This window comes from Scyliorhinus torazame, chromosome 30 (assembly GCF_047496885.1).
Source record: "Scyliorhinus torazame isolate Kashiwa2021f chromosome 30, sScyTor2.1, whole genome shotgun sequence".
NCBI classification, from domain to species: Eukaryota; Metazoa; Chordata; class Chondrichthyes; order Carcharhiniformes; family Scyliorhinidae; genus Scyliorhinus; species Scyliorhinus torazame.
Genome location: NC_092736.1, coordinates 29,176,161 through 29,193,678, shown reverse-complemented (window position 1 = coordinate 29,193,678; position 17,518 = coordinate 29,176,161). Strand labels below are relative to the sequence as shown.

Genomic DNA, 17,518 nt, shown 5'->3' with positions numbered 1-17,518 from the left:
AATCACCTGCTAATGCTCGCATTCCAAGCATTGTCTGGCATCTTTGAATCTGTCTATATATATGTTTCTGGAACATACCTCTTCATTCACCTGAGGAAGGAGCAGCGCTCCGAAAGCTAGTGATATCGAAACAAACCTGTTGGACTTTAACCTGGTGTTGTAAGACTTCTTACTGTGCACATTACCAGACGCAGCTATTTTTCAAAAACCTAGTTAACTTTCAACATATTTGACAAGGGGTCACCTGGACTCGAAACATTAGCTCTTTTCATAGAATCATAGAATGTACAGTGCAGAAGGAGGCCATTGGGCCCATCAAGTCTGCCGGCTCTTGGAAAGAGCACCCTATTCAAGCCCACATATCTACCCTATCCCCGTAACCCCCACTTAACCTTTTTGGACACTAAGGGCAATTTCGCATGGCCAATCCACCTAACCCGCACATCTTTGGACTGTGGGAGGAAACCGGAGCACCCGGAGGAAACCCACGCAGACACTGGGAGAACGTGCAGACTCTGTACAGACAGTGACCCAGCCGGGAATCGAACCTGGGACCCTGGAGCTGTGAAGCCCTACAGATGCTGCCAGACCTGCTGAGATTTTCCAGCATTTTCTCTTTGGTTTCAGATTCCAACATCCGCAGTAATTTGCTTTTATTCAACACATTTATCATGGCTCTCAATGGATGTAATCAAGAATCAGCAGGGGGCAGGAATCAGCAGAAGGGGCAGCACGGTAGCATTGTGGATAGCACAATTGCTTCACAGCTCCAGGGTCCCAGGTTCGATTCCGGCTTGGGTCACTGTCTGTGCGGAGTCTGCACATCCTCCCCGTGTGTGCGTGGGTTTCCTCCGGGTGCTCCGGTTTCCTCCCACAGTCCAAAGATGTGCAGGTTAGGTGGATTGGCCATGATAAATTGCCCTTAGTGTCCAAAATTGCCCTTAGTGTTGGGTGGGGTTACTGGGTTATGGGGATAGGGTGGAGGTGTTGACCTTGGGTGGGGTGCTCTTTCCAAGAGCCAGTGCAGACTCGATGGGCCGAATGGCCTCCTTCTGCACTGTAAATTCTATGATAAATTCTATCTATAATCAAAATTGAAGAAAACTCTTGAGTCCTATGCAGAATTTAATATTTCCACTTTGATGAACAGAATATGACTGAACAGTCTTTTTGCAATGCATTAAACTTTTATTTTTAAGCCTCCATTACTTGCTTCACAAATAAACTCCAATGTCAGTTGGAGATTAAAACTGTAATGGTCTGGGATACGTTAGTTGCAAATTAAACTAGCCTTGCACTCTCAAGACATCCTGCAAAGGAAGTCTCCAACTGCATTCTGCATATTGGGTTGGAAGTGCCTTCCATGCCTTGAAAGCGAGTGCAGTTTGGAACTGAGTGTATGCCTGGTGGGTTTGGTGAGCAGGGGAGTGAGGGAAGGAGTGCTACGGTTCCTTTTGCTTTTTGTAACTTTTTCACTCTGTAGGAATTGGTTCTTCTCTACTACAAGGAAAGAGTTCAGTGAGTATCTGGTAAATGGTAAAGTTTGTTCTATTCCTAAGGTTTAAAATAGTACAGGAAATAGTACAGTGGTAAGTTTAATCAAATATATTATAAAAAAGAAAATATATACAGTAATGTAATTAAGTGGTTGATGATAACACTTGATAATAGCTAGACAGGATGTGCCACAGCTGCAGCATGTGGGATCTTCTGGATGCCTGTGCGATCCAGGGCAAATAAGCCTGCAGTAAGTGTTGTGGCTGAGGAGCTTCAACCCGCGAGCCATTAAGCTGGAGGTTGAGCTGCAGACATGGCGACACATCAAGTTACCTAGATGCTTTGTACCAGGAGACAGCCACATCCCTTCGGATAGGGTCTTCTGATTTGATCAGTAGTCAGGGATGGGAGGGTGTGACTGCAAGTGGGGCAGGTAAGGGGACCCAGAGGGCATGTTCTGGCACAAACCAGGGATCTGGGGCTGGATTCTTCGCCAGCGAGAAGCTCCGTTTTACCGGCAGCCCGGGGGTTTCCCGACGGCGTGGGGCTGCCCCACAATGGGAACCCCCATTGACCGGCCGGCGTAACGGAGCATCCCGCCGGCGGGGTGAACCAGAAATGTGGCGCGGCGGGACGGAGAATCCAGCCCCTGGTCTTGTGCAACAAGATATGATTAATTAAACCTCTTAGTGAAGGCAATGGTTATATGAATGAGTTTTGCATTCAGTTTGAGGAAGAGTGAGTCTAGGACTCATATTTTGAACTTGAATAAGGGCCATTATGAGATCCTGAAAGCAGAACTAGCTAAAGTGAACTGGTAAATTAGGTTACCAGATAGGTCCATAGAGATACGTTACAGATATTCTAGGGGATATTTCAGAATACACAGAAAAATTCCAAGAGGATGACTCACCATCCGTGGTTCACCAAAACAACTAAAGATAGTATCAAACTTAAAGAAAAAGCATATAATTGCACAAAAATGGGTCTTAAAAGAAGTAGCCAGGGAGATAGTTAATGCATTGGTTTTAATGTTCCAAAATCCCATAGATTTTGGGAAGATCCATTAGATTGGGAAATAGCAAATTTAACTCCTTTATTCAAAAGGGGAGGGAGACATAAAGTAGGAAAAAGACCAGTTAGCTGTCATTGGGAAAATGTTAGAAGCTAAAGATGTTATGGTAGGCCATTTGGAAAAATTCAAGGGAATCATCCAGGTAAACTGGTACGTCAACGTGGTTTTGTGAAAGGAAAATCATGTTTAACCCCATTGGCCGGGGCATTGAGTATAGGAATTGGCAAGTCATGTTGCAGCTGTATAGAACCTGAGTTAGGCCACACTTGGAGTATAGTGTTCAATTCTGGTCGCCACACTACCAGAAGGATGTGGAGGCTTTAGAGAGGGTGCAGAAGAGATTTACCAGGATGTTGCCTGGTATGGAGGGCATTAGCTATGAGGAGCGGTTGAATAAACTTGGTTTGTTCTCACTGGAATGATGGAGGTTGAGGGGCGACCTGATAGAGGTCTTCAAAATTATGAGGGGCATAGACAGAGTGGATAGTCAGAGGCTTTTCTCCAGGGGAGAGGGGTCAATTACTCGGGGGCATAGGTTTAAGGTGCGAGGGGCAAGGTTCAGCGGAGATATACGAGGCAGGTTTTTTACACTGGGGTAGTGGGTGCCTGGAACTCGCTGCCGGAGGAGGTGGTGGAAGCCGGGACGATAGTGACGTTTAAGGGGCATCTTGACAAATACATGAATAGGATGGGAATAGAGGGATACGGACCCAGGAAGTGTAGCAGATTTTAGTTTAGACAGGCAGCATGGTCAGCATAGGCTTGGAGGGCCGAAGGGCCTGTTCCTATGCTGTACTTTTCTTTGTTCTTTGTTAGTGCTTTGTTCTTCGGCTGTAAAATATTTGGGGCATCCAAAAACTGAGAGCAACTTTATATAAGGCAAATTTGCCATCTGTCTTTTTTTCAAACAGGCATCTGGGGCGGGATTCTCCGACCCCCCGCCGGGTTGGAGAATCGCCGGGGGCTGGCGTGAATCCCGCCAGTTGCTGAATTCTCCGGCACCGGATATTCGGCGGGGGCGGGAATCGTGCCGGTTGGCGGGCCCTCCCGGCAATTCTCTCTTACTGGCGGGTCAAGGCGGCGCGGGCGGGCTCCGGGGAGGGACGCGGGGCGATCTGGCCCTGGGGGGTGCCCCCACGGTGGCCTGGCCCGCGATCGGGGCCCACTGATCGGCGGGCGGGCCTGTGCCGTGGGGGCACTCTTTTCCTTCCGCCTTCGCCACGGTCTCCACCATGGCGGAGGCAGAAGAGACTCCCTCCACTGCGCATGCGCGGGATGCCGTGAGCGGCCGCTGATGCTCCCGCGCATGTGCCGTTTTGTGCCAGCTGGCGGGGCACCAAAGGCCTTTCCCGCCAGCTGGCGGGCGGAAATCAGTCCGGCGCGGGCCTAGCCCCTCAAGGTTAGGGCTCGGCCGCTCAAGATGCGGAGGATTCTGCACCTTTGGGGCGGCGCGATGCTGGACTGATTCGCGCCGTTTTTGGCGCCGGTCGGCGGACATGGCGCCGATTGCGGAGAATTCCGCCCCAGATTTGTACACATCATAGTTGACGCGGCCCTTGAGCACGATTGCCATATTTCGCACACTTCTGCTCTCATCCCTTCCCCTCCTTCCAAGAACCATGATAGGGTTCTCCCTGTCCTCACCTTCTACCCACCAGCCTCTGTATTCGACGGATCATTTTCCACCTTTTTGGCCACCTCCAGGGTGATGCCACCACCAAGTACATCTTTCCCTCCCCTCTCTTTTATGCATTCTGTAGTCACCGTTCCCTCTGTGGTGCCCTGGCCCACTCCTTAGTTACCCCCTACACCCTTTCCATATCACCTTTCCACAAAAACACAGGAGATGTAACGTATGTCCGTTTACCTCCTCTCTCCTCTTACTCGTTCCAGCTGAAGTGTTTTACACGTACTTGTTTCGATTTCGTATTCCTGTTTACTACTCACAATGTGGTCTTCTCTACATTGGGGAAACCAAATACAGATTGTGTGACTGCTTTGTAGAAGACCTTTAATTCAGTCCACAAGAATGGCACAGAGCTTTCGTTGGCCTGTCGTTTTAATTCTTCACCGTGCTCTCACACTGGCATCTCTGTCCTTGGCCTGCTGCACCGTTCCAGTGAAGCTCACCCGCAAGCTTGAGGGACGACACCTCATCTTTCTGGACTCAGCATTGAATTCAAACCGTTTCAAACAGTAAGCAGTTCTGTCCCCCCATTTTGTTTCTTTGCCTGCTGCTTTTCTCTTTTTGTTTTGCTTTCAATGCATGGGTTGCGTGCGTGCACGTGTATGCGTGACAGTGACAGCATGCCATTTTCATTACTTGTGCATTGATTCTATTATATGAATGCCAGCGTGCCCCTCGGGTGAATTGAAAACAGCCGTTGTTCGTATGGGACATTCTACAGCAAGTTCCAGGATATTTGTAGTGTGTTCTTCCCTTGGCTGACTTGTTACAATCCAAGGATTTTCATCATCCAAATGGCTTGGGTGCACCTTGCGCTATGGAGTCTAAAAGATAAATCGAATGCAGTTTAAATGTTCTGATCTGTAAAATATGCTATAGTTTATAAATGGAGGTGGACTATCTGCTTGTGAAACTGTTGGCAGATTATCATTTTGGTGATTCTGTGAATAACGTTGCAACAAATACGCAGGTTATGTTTCCAACGAGAAAAGGAAAACCACCAACCCCAAGGGAGAGTGAGAAAAGCACTTAGTCATAACTTTTCTTATTCGTTATGGTCATTGAGTTCCGGTATGTCTATTTTCGGATTTTCTCGTGAAAGAATTTAAGCTGCTGTTTGTAAGAGATTATATATAACCCCATCCTTTCAAATGTTTTTAATCAGGCAATATACTGATGGCAAAAAGGTTGAAGAGAATTCCCAGAGAATAAATTTGACAGTTTAAGTTTTATTTCATTGCTCACCATTGTCCATGTGTATTGCTACACTTGTTTTCTGCCTAAATGCAATGGGTTTAAAAGGAAAGTTGCCCAGTCCAAGTCCGCATTTGTTCCTGAGACCTCGGGCAGGCTAAGAGATGGACGAAAGGATATGTGTTACGGAGGGTATGCCAGGGAAAACCACACTGCGTCAACGAGTGGCTCGTTTAACATTTTCTTTTCTCTAAATTCTCACCTATCCCTTTGGTGTTGCCCAGGGCCCCCGCAGTGGACTTGTTTGGGCAGTTTTTCGAACAGAAAAGCAGGCTCTGCCAGTTTGTGAAACTAGTTTGTGGCAGTGAATATCGAAAAGAGTAAGCTGGTTTGAAGTCTGGCGTCCCTCTGAGGGAAGAGGTTGGTTCGCCGCTGAGCAGAAATTTGCTCTGATACGAGGGTTGTCTCCAAGCTGGGAGTTTTAAATGATGCACGTTAAGCAGCTTGACATCAGAGTGTCGAGCCTGAACTTGCAGCATGCAGGCAGCTGGTACTCGAGTATGTCTGCTGCAGCTAGCAATATCGCGCACTCCAAGGAGCCGTCAGCAAGTATAAAAAATACTGCTGCAACGTTTAGACTCTTTGTCCTTCTTCGTTTTTTTTTCAATATAAATATTAGCAAGGTATGTAATGTTAGGCCCAGTCACATATACTAAAGCTGCCAAACGATAAGTGAATAATTTGCCAACAATTTGGGTTGGCTGGGCTGCCCAAGGTTCTTCTTAAAATTCTGCAGTATCAGGCAATAGATACAAAAGTGTCAAAGGTTTTATGGAATAATGCAGCGCGTTGAATAAAAAGTATTTGAACAGTGAGTGCAAAGGGGTGCACAGCAGTCATAATGGAAGTGAACAGTGTGGTGATATGCATCACAGTAAATACACAAGGGGTTAATGTAGATACACTAGGACTAAATAAACACTAGAGGGAGCACCAGAGACATGACGCACAGACAGTCAACCAATAGGTCAGTAAGATAGGACACAACCAATGGGCAGTCAAGACACCCAGAGGTGACACTACCACAAGGGGGCTTAATAAAAATACAGGGCACACATGCTCTTTCTCTTTTCCACAGGCGACACTCAGAGAGACAGGGGCAGATCGGAAGCATCACACCCACCGCATGGATTAGAGAAGACTAGTTAGTTAGGCTGAGTTACTATAGCAAGATCAGCAGGAGAGTCGAGTTCAAATAGGAGAATTGTTAACTGTTCAATAAATGTGTTAAACCTATCTCCAAGTCTGAACCTTCCTTTGTCAGAGTATACATCAAGGAAGCAGCATATGCTACATAAAGAAGCATAACACAACAAACAGAAGGAAGAGAAAATGAAAACTAGGTGTGTGTGGAGGCTGCATTGCTTTCAAGTGTTTAGCTCCACCATTGAGGCTGGCTTTACAATGGCAATATTTCTTGAGGAGAGGCAGACTGCATTTTTCTTTTCTACTCATTTTTGGACGCTTGTTACGCTCTGTAAGCAGACTGACATTTGAAGGTTCCCACGACATGTGTAGTGTAATGGGCCTCAGCCTGATTTGAAGGGGAGGATTAACTCGGGGCTCACAGTGTAGGCACATGTGATGGAACCCTGCCCTGTAGTGGGTAGCATTGTTGCTTCACAGCTCCAGGGTCCCAGGTTCGATTCACGGCTTGGGTCACTGGCTGTGTAGAGTCTGCACGTTCTCCCTGTGTCTGCGTGGGTTTCCTCCGGGTGCTCTGGTTTCCTCCCACAAGTCCCAAAAGACATGCTGTTAGGTGAATTGGATATTCTGAATTCTCCCTCTGTGTACCCGAACAGGCGCCGGAGTGTGGCGACTGTGGGATTTTCACGGTAACTTCATTGCAGTGTTAATGTAAGCCTACTTGTGACAACAAAGATTATTATTATTACTGTAAGTTGTAGCATGGTAATTCCAAGGTGAAGTCCAGAAACTGCCTGGGGATAATGTGGGGCAATAGTAAATGTATACTAAATATCAATGGATGCAATTGTGGATCCCTTCAGTGTGGTTTAAAGCTGACATATTGTGAGATTCTCGAATAGGAAAGCAGGCTGGAGGGGCGGCATAGTGACGCAGTGGTTTGCACAGTCTCCACGTGTAACCCCCACAACCCCAAAATATATGCAAATGTACCGAAATAGATCCAGAGCTTGCTGATGGGGTAGTACTCTTACTTTGCTCGTACCCTTAATATATGAAGGTTGATAGTCTTCCAGCTGGAAAGCTGGTTGACCAGATCTCCTTATACGAGAACGGTCTATTGATGACCGAATATCCATTGCTGCGTAAGAGGGACTAATCTTTTACTAGGAACTGGACCTTTTAAAGAGTTTCATATCCAGTTATAATCTATTACAAAGTTAGCATAATGTTCATTGTACAAAATGCTTTAGGTAAATTGGTCAAGCTAAATTGCCCCTTAATAGGGAAAAAATAATTGGGTGCTCTAAATTTATATTTTAAAAAAAGGAAAGCAGGCTGAGAGGCACAGGGAAGTCTGTACTGGTAGTTGGTGCAGTTTATTCTTCGTGCATTGGTTGCAATTTCCTACAAGTTTGTGGAAAGAAATTAGGCCTGTTCTTTGTTCAAATAAGGCAGAACAGGCATTTAAGCATTAACACTGAACCTAGCACCAAAAGACACACACAACCATTCGGAAGTCAGCACTATCCTGCACCTGAAGACATTTTCACACATATTGGTGGGGGGGAGGGGGCGACAGTGGTGGAGAAATGTGTCCTTTCACAGATTGCTAATACTCAGCACAAACAACATTTTAATGTAGGAGATATATTTATGTTAAAAATAGATTGGTCAGCATATAGTGTTTAACCACTGCTGGAGTAATGAATTTTAAGTGGCTTTAGGGCATTGCAGTGGCCCATAAACAATTCTTTGCACAACACTTTTACGGAATTCAAATAAACCATGAGCACGTTTTCAAAAGTCAGTGTGCGTGCACGCGTGTGCATGTTCATTGTTGTTAATGATTTTCCCATTGCACGTGTTGCTATCTGGTTTTACCCAATCTCAGTGGCTCAGTACACCCATTCCTGAGTCGTATTGTCAGCTCAGAGGGCTGGATAAGGTTAAGAAACGTGTGACTAGGGTGGCGCAGTGGTTAGCACTGCTGCCTCACGACGCTGAGGACCCGGGTTCGAACCCGGCCCCGGGTCACTGTCCGTGTGGAGTTTGCACATTCTCCCCGTGTCTGCGTGGGCCTCACCCCACAACCCAAAGATGAGCAGGGTGGCTGAATTGGCCACGCACAATTGCCCCTTAATTGGAAAGAAATAATTGGGTATCTTTTTAAAAAAATTTTAAATAAATGTGCGACTTGCTGAGAGGGCCATTGTGCTTGAGGCAAATTTGAATTGTCTTTCAAATGATTCAACCAAAAACCACAATGCCTGTAAGTTTCCCATCCGCCCTACATTCTTAGAACAGCACGCCCCCCCTTCCACTGCTGCCAAACACAAAAACAAGCAATGAAACAACCTGCAACGGGTGGAACATGATCTTTTAGCAGGTTGCCTGCCCAATTTAATAACAATGATTGAGTATTGGGCTGAGTGACGTAGGTTATCACAACACCCTTTCATGTTTCAGGCCCACATTTTAATGTAGCTCAACATGAAGAGCTGCAATATCTCTCAAAATCACCGTATTGTACAGCACAGAAGAAAGCTATTCGGCCCAATCTGCCTATCTAAACTCTTAAGAGAGCTATGCACTGAGTTACAATCTCTGGCCTTTCCTATATCATTTTTAAAAAACAGTCCCAAATATTCATCCACTTGTTTAAAAGCTATTCTGGATTTTCATCCACCACCTTTTTCTGGTCAGGCGCTTTGATGAAAAATGAAAATTGCTTATTGTCACAAGTAGACTTCAATGAAGTTACTGTGAAAAGCCCCTAGTCACCACATTCCGGCACCTGTTCGGGGAGGCTGGTACGGGAATTGAACCGTGCTGCTGGCCTGCCTTGGTCTGCTTTGAAAGCCAGTGATTTAGCACACTGGGCTAAATCAGCCCCTGAAAGTGTCAACCAGAGAGAGTTGCCTGGTCATTGAAGTGTTTGTGTGGTGCACCTCGGTCCCACTTACTGGAGCAAAGTTCACCATAAAGTGCAGCTTTTGGCATTCTGGAATCCTTCAAGCCCAATGCATGTCCTTCCTAGTTCAATGGAAGTTGCAAGCGAATGCGTCCAATGCTGTACCGAAAGTTGCCACCCAGGTTGAGAGGGTTGTTAAGAAGGCGTACGGTGTGTTAGCCTTTATTGGTAGAGGCATTGAGTTTCGGAGCCATGAGGTCATGTTGCAGCTGTACAAAACTCTGGTGCGGCCGCATTTGGAGTATTGCGTGCAATTCTGGTCGCCGCATTATAGGAAGGATGTGGAAGCATTGGAAAGCGTGCAGAGGAGATTTACCAGAATGTTGCCTGGTATGGAGGGAAGATCTTATGAGGAAAGGCTGAGGGACTTGAGGCTGTTTTCGTTAGAGAGAAGAAGGTTAAGAGGTGACTTAATTGAGGCATACAAGATGATCAGAGGACTGGATAGGGTGGACAGAGAGAGCCTTTTTCCTCAGATGGTGATGTCTAGCACAAGGGGACATAGCTTTAAATTGAGGGGAGATAGATATAGGACAGATGTCCGAGGTAGGTTCTTTACTCAGAGAGTAATAAGGACGTGGAATGCCCTGCCTGCAACAGTAGTGGACTCGCCAACACTAAGGGCATTCAAATGGTCATTGGATAGACATATGGACGATAAGGGAATAGTGTAGATGGGCTGTAGAGTGGTTTCACAGGTCGGCGCAACATCGAGGGCCGAAGGGTCTGTACTGCGCTGTAATTTTCTATGTTCTATGTTTGGCTCTGCTGCGAACTTTACTCCTGATTTAAGGCGGCGCAGTGGTGAGCACTGCAGCTCATCAGCACCAGAGACCCGGGTTTGATTCCAACCTCAGGTGACTGTCTGTGTGGTGTTCACATATCCACCCCGTGTCTGCGTGGGTTTCCTCCGAGTGTTCCGGTTCCCTCACACAGTCCAAAGATGTTCAGGGTAGGTGGATTGGCCGTGCTAAATTGTCCCTTAGTTCCACAAGAGGTGGTGGGGGGAGGAAAGGAGGTGGAGGAGATGGGGCGTTGGCCATTGGGGGCGGGGCCAAGGGGAAAGCGTGGGCTCGGTTCCCGCACTATGATAATCATGGCGGGAATAGGGAAGCAGGAAGGAGGGGGCGTCGCACGGTGCGAGCCGAGGTCACGGGGGGAAGCCGAGGTCGGCCAGAGTTTGCTGACTTCTGGGAGCAACATGGGGGGGTGTAACTACGCTAGTGGGGCATCTAGCGGGGGGGGGGGGGGTGGGAGGGGGGAATTATTGGGCTGCTGCTGCTGGGGAGAGGGGGGAGCTGGCATGGGGTGGGATGGGCGGGGGAGCACCGTCTGGGGGGGGACACAGCGGCGTGGGAACCGTGTGAGGAGCTGGAAAAAGGGGATGGCTAATCGACAAGGGGGAGGGGTAAAAAGCCCCCCAACCCGGTTGATCACGTGGAACGTGAGAGGGCTGAACGGGCCGATAAAGAGGGCACGGGTACTCGCACACCTTAAGAAACTTAAGGCAGACGTGGTTATGTTACAGGAAACGCACTTGAAACTGATAGACCAGGTGAGACTACGCAAAGGTTGTGTGGGGAGGTGTTCCATTCGGGGCTAGATGCGAAAAACAAGGGGGTGGCTATATTAGTGGGGAAGCGGGTAATGTTTGAGGCAAAGACTATAGTGGCGGATAGCGGGGGCAGATACGTGATGGTGAGTGGCAAACTACAGGGGGAGACGGTGGTTTTGGTAAACGTATATGCCCCAAACTGGGATGATGCCAATTTTATGAGGCGTATGCTAGGACGCATCCCGGATCTAGAGGTGGGAAAGTTGGTAATGGGGGGAGATTTCAATACGGTGTTGGAACCAGGGCTGGACAGGTCGAGGTCCAGGACTGGAAGGAGGCCGGCAGCAGCCAAGGTGCTTAAAGAATTTATGGAGCAGATGGGAGGGGTAGACCCGTGGAGATTTAGCAGACCTAGGAGTAAGGAGTTTTCGTTTTTCTCCTATGTCCACAAAGTCTATTCGCGAATAGACTTTTTTGTTTTGGGAAGGGCGTTGATCCCGAAGGTGAGGGGAACGGAGTATATGGCTACAGCCATTTCGGATCACGCTCCACATTGGGTGGACTTGGAGATAGGGGAGGAAACAGAAGGGCGCCCACCCTGGAGAATGGACATGGGACTAATGGCAGATGAGGGGGTGTGTCTAAGGGTGAGGGGGTGCATTGAAAAGTACTTGGAACTCAATGATAATGGGGAGGTCCAGGTGGGAGTGGTCTGGGAGGCGCTGAAGGCAGTGGTTAGAGGGGAGCTGATATCAATAAGGGCACATAAAGGAAAGCAGGAGAGTAGGGAACGGGAGCGGTTGCTGCAAGAACTTCTGAGGGTGGACAGGCAATATGCGGAGGCACCGGAGGAGGGACTGTACAGGGAAAGGCAAAGGCTACACGTAGAATTTGACTTGCTGACAACGGGTACTGCAGAGGCACAGTGGAGGAAGGCACAGGGTGTACAGTACGAATATGGGGAGAAGGCGAGCAGGTTGCTGGCCCACCAATTGAGGAAAAGGGGAGCAGCGAGGGAAATAGGGGGAGTGAGGGATGAGGAAGGAGAGATGGAGCGGGGAGCGGAGAGAGTGAATGGAGTGTTCAAGGCATTTTATAAAAAATTATACGAAGCTCAACCCCCGGATGGGAGGGAGAGAATGATGGGCTTTCTGCACCGGCTGGAATTTCCCAAGGTGGAGGAGCAGGAAAGGGTGGGACTGGGAGCACAGATTGAAATAGAGGAAGTAGTGAAAGGAATTAGGAGCATGCAGGCGGGGAAGGCTCTGGGACCGAATGGATTCCCAGTTGAATTTTACAGGAAATATGTGGACTTGCTCGCCCTGCTACTGATGAGGACCTTTAATGAGGCAAAGGAAAGGGGACAGCTGCCCCCGACTATGTCTGAGGCAACGATATCGCTTCTCCTAAAGAAGGAAAAGGACCCGCTGCAATGCGGGTCCTATAGACCTATTTCCCTCCTAAATGTAGACGCTAAGATTCTGGCCAAGGTAATGGCAATGAGGATAGAGGATTGTGTCCCGAGGGTGGTCCATGAGGACCAAACTGGGTTTGTGAAGGGGAGACAGCTGAATACGAATATACGGAGGCTGCTAGGGGTAATGATGATGCCCCCACCAGAGGGGGAAGCGGAGATAGTGGTGGCAATGGATGCCGAGAAAGCATTTGATAGAGTGGAGTGGGATTATCTGTGGGAGGTGCTGAGGAGATTTGGTTTTGGAGATGAGTATTTGGATGGGTGCAGCTGTTGTACAGGGCCCCAGTGGCGAGTGTGGTCACGAATGGACGGGGATCTGCATACTTTCGGCTCCATAGAGGGACAAGGCAGGGATGCCCTCTGTCCCCATTATTGTTTGCACTGGCGATTGAGCCCCTGGCAATAGCATTGAGGGGTTCCAAGAAGTGGAGGGGAGTACTTAGAGGAGGAGAAGAACACCGGGTATCTCTGTATGCGGATGATTTGTTGTTATATGTAGCAGACCCGGCGGAGGGGATGCCAGAGATAATGCGGACACTTCGGGAGTTTGGAGAATTCTCAGGATATAAACTGAACATGGGGAAAAGTGAGTTGTTTGTGGTGCATCCAGGGGAGCAGAGCAGAGAAATAGAGGACTTTCCGCTGAGGTAGGTAACAAGGGACTTTCGTTACTTGGGGATCCAGATAGCCAAGAATTGGGGTACATTGCATAGGTTAAATTTAACGCGATTGGTGGAACAAATGGAGGAGGACTTCAAGAGATGGGACATGGTATCCCTATCACTGGCAGGGAGGGTGCAGGCGGTTAAAATGGTAGTCCTCCCGAGATTCCTCTTTGTGTTTCAGTGCCTCCGGTGGTGATCACGAAGGCTTTTTTCAAAAGGATCGAAAAGAGTATCATGAGTTTTGTGTGGGCCGGGAAGACCCCGAGAGTGAGGAAGGGATTCTTACAGCGTAGTAGGGATAGGGGGGCGCTGGCACTACCGAGCTTAAGTGAGTACTACTGGGCCGCCAATATCTCAATAGTGAGTAAGTGGATGGGAGAAGAGGAGGGAGCGGCGTGGAAGAGATTGGAGAGGGCGTCCTGTAGGGGGACTAGCCTACAAGCTATGGTGACGGCCCCATTGCCGTTCTCACCGAAGAAATACACCACAAGCCCGGTGGTGGTGGCGACTTTGAAAATTTGGGGGCAGTGGAGACGGCATAGGGGAAAGACGGGAGCCTTGGTGGGGTCCCCGATAAGAAATAACTATAGGTTTGCCCCGGGGAGAATGGATGGGGGATTTGGAATATGGCAAAGAGCAGGAGTAACGCAACTGAAAGATCTGTTTGTGGATGGGAAGTTCGCAAGTCTGGGAGCACTGACCGAGAAATATGGGTTGCCCCAAGGGAATGCATTCCGGTATATGCAACTGAGGGCTTTTGCGAGGCAACAGGTGAGGGAATTCCCGCAGCTCCCGACGCATGAGGTGCAGGACAGAGTGATCTCAAAGACATGGGTGGGGGACGGTAAGGTGTCAGATATATATAGGGAAATGAGGGACGAGGGGGAGATTATGGTAGATGAGCTGAAAGGGAAATGGGAAGAAGAGCTGGGGGAGGAGATTGAGGAGGGGCTGTGGCCGGATGCCCTGAGTAGGGTAAACTCATCGTCCTCGTGTGCCAGGCTACGCCTGATTCAATTTAAGGTGTTACACAGGGCGCATATGACTGGAGCACAGCTCAGTAAATTTTTTGGGGTAGAGGATAGGTGTGCGAGATGCTCGAGAAGCCCAGCGAATCACACCCACATGTTTTGGTCATGTCCAGCACTACAGGGGTTCTGGGTGGGGGTGACAAAGGTGCTTTCGAAGGTAGTGGGGGTCCAGGTCGAACCAAGCTGGGGGTTGGCTATATTTGGGGTTGCACAAGAGCCGGGAGTGCAGGAGGCGAGAGAGGCCGATGTTTTGGCCTTTGCGTCCCGAGTAGCCCGGCGCAGGATACTGTTGATGTGGAAGGAAGCCAAGCCCCCGGGGGTGGAGACCTGGATAAATGACATGGCAGGGTTTATAAAGCTGGAACGGATTAAGTTCGTCCTAAGGGGATCGGCTCAAGGGTTCACCAGGCGGTGGCAACCGTTCGTCGAATACCTCACAGAAAGATAGAGGGAATGGAAAAGAAGAAGGCAGCAGCCCAGGGGGGGAGGAACCAGAAGGACTCTCAGGGTTGTTAATATATATGTATAATATGTATAGGTCGTTGCTATAAATAATTGTATATTGGACTGTTAAATCATATTTTTGGAGGGTGTTTATCTGAGACAAGGCAGTTGCCTTTTAGTTTTTGTTTTTGTTATATATTATTTATTCTTTGTTTATAAAACAGGTCATTGTTATTTATACTGTTATATTATTGTGTAAAGGATACACAATGTACTGTGATGGTTGACCAAAGATTTTCAATAAAATATTTATTAAAAAAAAAATTGTCCCTTAGTGTCCAAAAGGTTTGGTGGGGTTACGGGGATGGGGCGGGGAATAGGGCCTAGGTAGGATGCTCTTTCGAAGGGTCGGTGCAGACTTGATGGGCTGAATGGCCTTCTTCTGCACTGTAGCGATTCTAAGTTCTGCCATTTGTTATTCATGGAGAAATACAGATGGTGTTGATAGAAACACCTGGGTGCAATTGTCAGCAAATCAAAGCACTTGGTGAGCTGTTCTGTGGATTTGGTATGTGCCACAGACCAATTTGAATTCTCTTTCGAATGATTCCACCAAAAAAACACAGGTTGAAGAGCCCGCCGTCTCTCTGGAAGCGGGTGACTATGTCCTCTGTCAAACTTATTGTTGCCACTTGAAGCATCGTATTGAAGAAAATGATAGGTGGAGATGGGGATGGGGAAACTGTGCGCAAGGGCTCCACGATTTTGATTAACCTGACCTTTCTGGTCTTTGTGCGGTTGATAGAGAATGATGAGGAACCTCGGAGGGCACCCTAGTCTCATCTTCCCGACTGACTTCCAAAAACCTTGGTACAGTCGCAGACAAGCCCATGTTTTCTCCATACTTCTGGATCTGTCTCAGCACAAAATAAAGTCTGTCATTCCGCATTAAGTCTGAATCCACACTTATTTTTCAAGGAGGCTGTTGTTAGTTATAGTCAGAAAAAGCACTCTTTCCAAGATATTCCCTGCAAGTGGGAGTAAGGTGATGCTATCTTTGCCTTTTGAACAGCCAGACCTCTCTCCCTTGTTTTTGCAGCGGGTGACAATCACTGCATCTCAGCGGTCCAAAAGCACGTGCTCTCTTTCTTGCAGCGCTCGGTATACAGATCTGTAAGCCTATTAAGGATCTCAAATTTGTCCTCTTTATAGACCTTGTTTGGATTCGGGAGGAGTTAAATGGAGATGAGATGACATGTTTTGGTGCAGTGAAGAGTGCCAGAGGAGGGTGAACCACAACTCTTTACACCTTCACTTTGACTTCTGGGGATTTGAACTCAGTTGTGTTAGCAGCATAGCCAAATAACCTCTCTTTTATTTGTTTATTATATTCCCACTCCATTTAAATATGCTGAGCGACAACTTAATGCTGAACTATGATATTCTTTTAATTCTGATTCTAGAAGTATATAATTCATTTTCTTTTTTTTAAATAAATTTAGAGTATCCAATTTTTTTTTTTTCCCAACTAAGGGGCAATTTAGCGTGGCCAATCCACCTAAGCTGCACATCTTTGGGTTGTGGGGGTGAAACCCACGCAAACACGGGGAGAATGTACAAACTCCACACCGATAGTGACCCAGGGCCGGGATTCGAACCCGGGTCCTCAGCGCCGTAGTCCCAGTGCTAACCACTGTGCCACATGCTGCCCTATATAATTCATTTTCCATAGTAAAATCATAGGCCTGGCTTTACTTGGGTCTCTTAATTCACTCCAGGCTGTGGTTTAAAAACCCCCGCAAAAGCACGTTAGTAATCTGAAGTCTCCTAAATCCAAATTGAAGTTGCACCTCTAAGCTTCTCTCAGTATTTCTCTTGACAGTTTTGATTTCACTAATGAAGTACATTATTTAATAATCTTGCATTGCGACTATGATTTTTACACCTTGGAACCCTGGGGCATGGAACCCTGGGGCATTCTGTTAAATACCAGTGGAGAAAATCTCATATTGGCGTATTAGTTTTGACAACTATTTGAGGGACCAAGGCACTCACTAAACCATGATCGGGCAAGCTTTACTCTGCTTCTAAATGGCCGGCTGCTGAGCTGAAAGTCTTCACTCATGACATTAGCAAAGAAAAACAAGTAGAATCTCCTGTTTAAATGTTTTATTTGCTTGTTTCGGCTTAATACTCCGTGTTCTTTTGGCTTCCCTGGTACAAGTTCCACGCCAGGGTTTGAGCGCACAAATTAAGGTTCAGTTTCCAGTGCAGCACTGAGGGAGTATTGCACTATCAGAGGTGCCGTGTTTCAAATTAAGACTTAAACAGAGGTGCCCGTCTGCCTGCTCTGGTAGATGCAAAAGAATCTTCTAACCTTCCATTTAATTCTTTGTGCTTACTGTCAGGGGGCTAAGACCTTGCACTATGTAATTTTATAATCGGAATAGAGAATAGGAAGCTAGGTAAAGGTAGAGGAGTAACACTGTTAATTAAAGATGGCATTGGTTCAATAATTAGAGATGACCTTGGTTCGGGGGATCAGGATGTAGAATCGTTTTGGGTGGAGATGAGGAATAGTCAAGGAAAGAAATCTCTAGTGGGGAGTCGTCTACAGGTGCTCGTAACAGTTACCACCATGTAAGACAAAGTATATGAGAAGAAATATTGGGGCTTGTGTTAAAGGGACGACAATAGTCATGTCTGCGTTTAA

The 17,518-nt window shown here is 47.5% G+C and overlaps 1 protein-coding gene across 2 annotated transcripts in view; it reads left to right on the top strand.

Moving 5' to 3' along the window:
* znf592 (zinc finger protein 592) overlaps positions 1-17,518 on the top strand; it is a 225,897-nt gene that overhangs the window by 75,743 nt on the left and 132,636 nt on the right. The window lies entirely within an intron of this gene.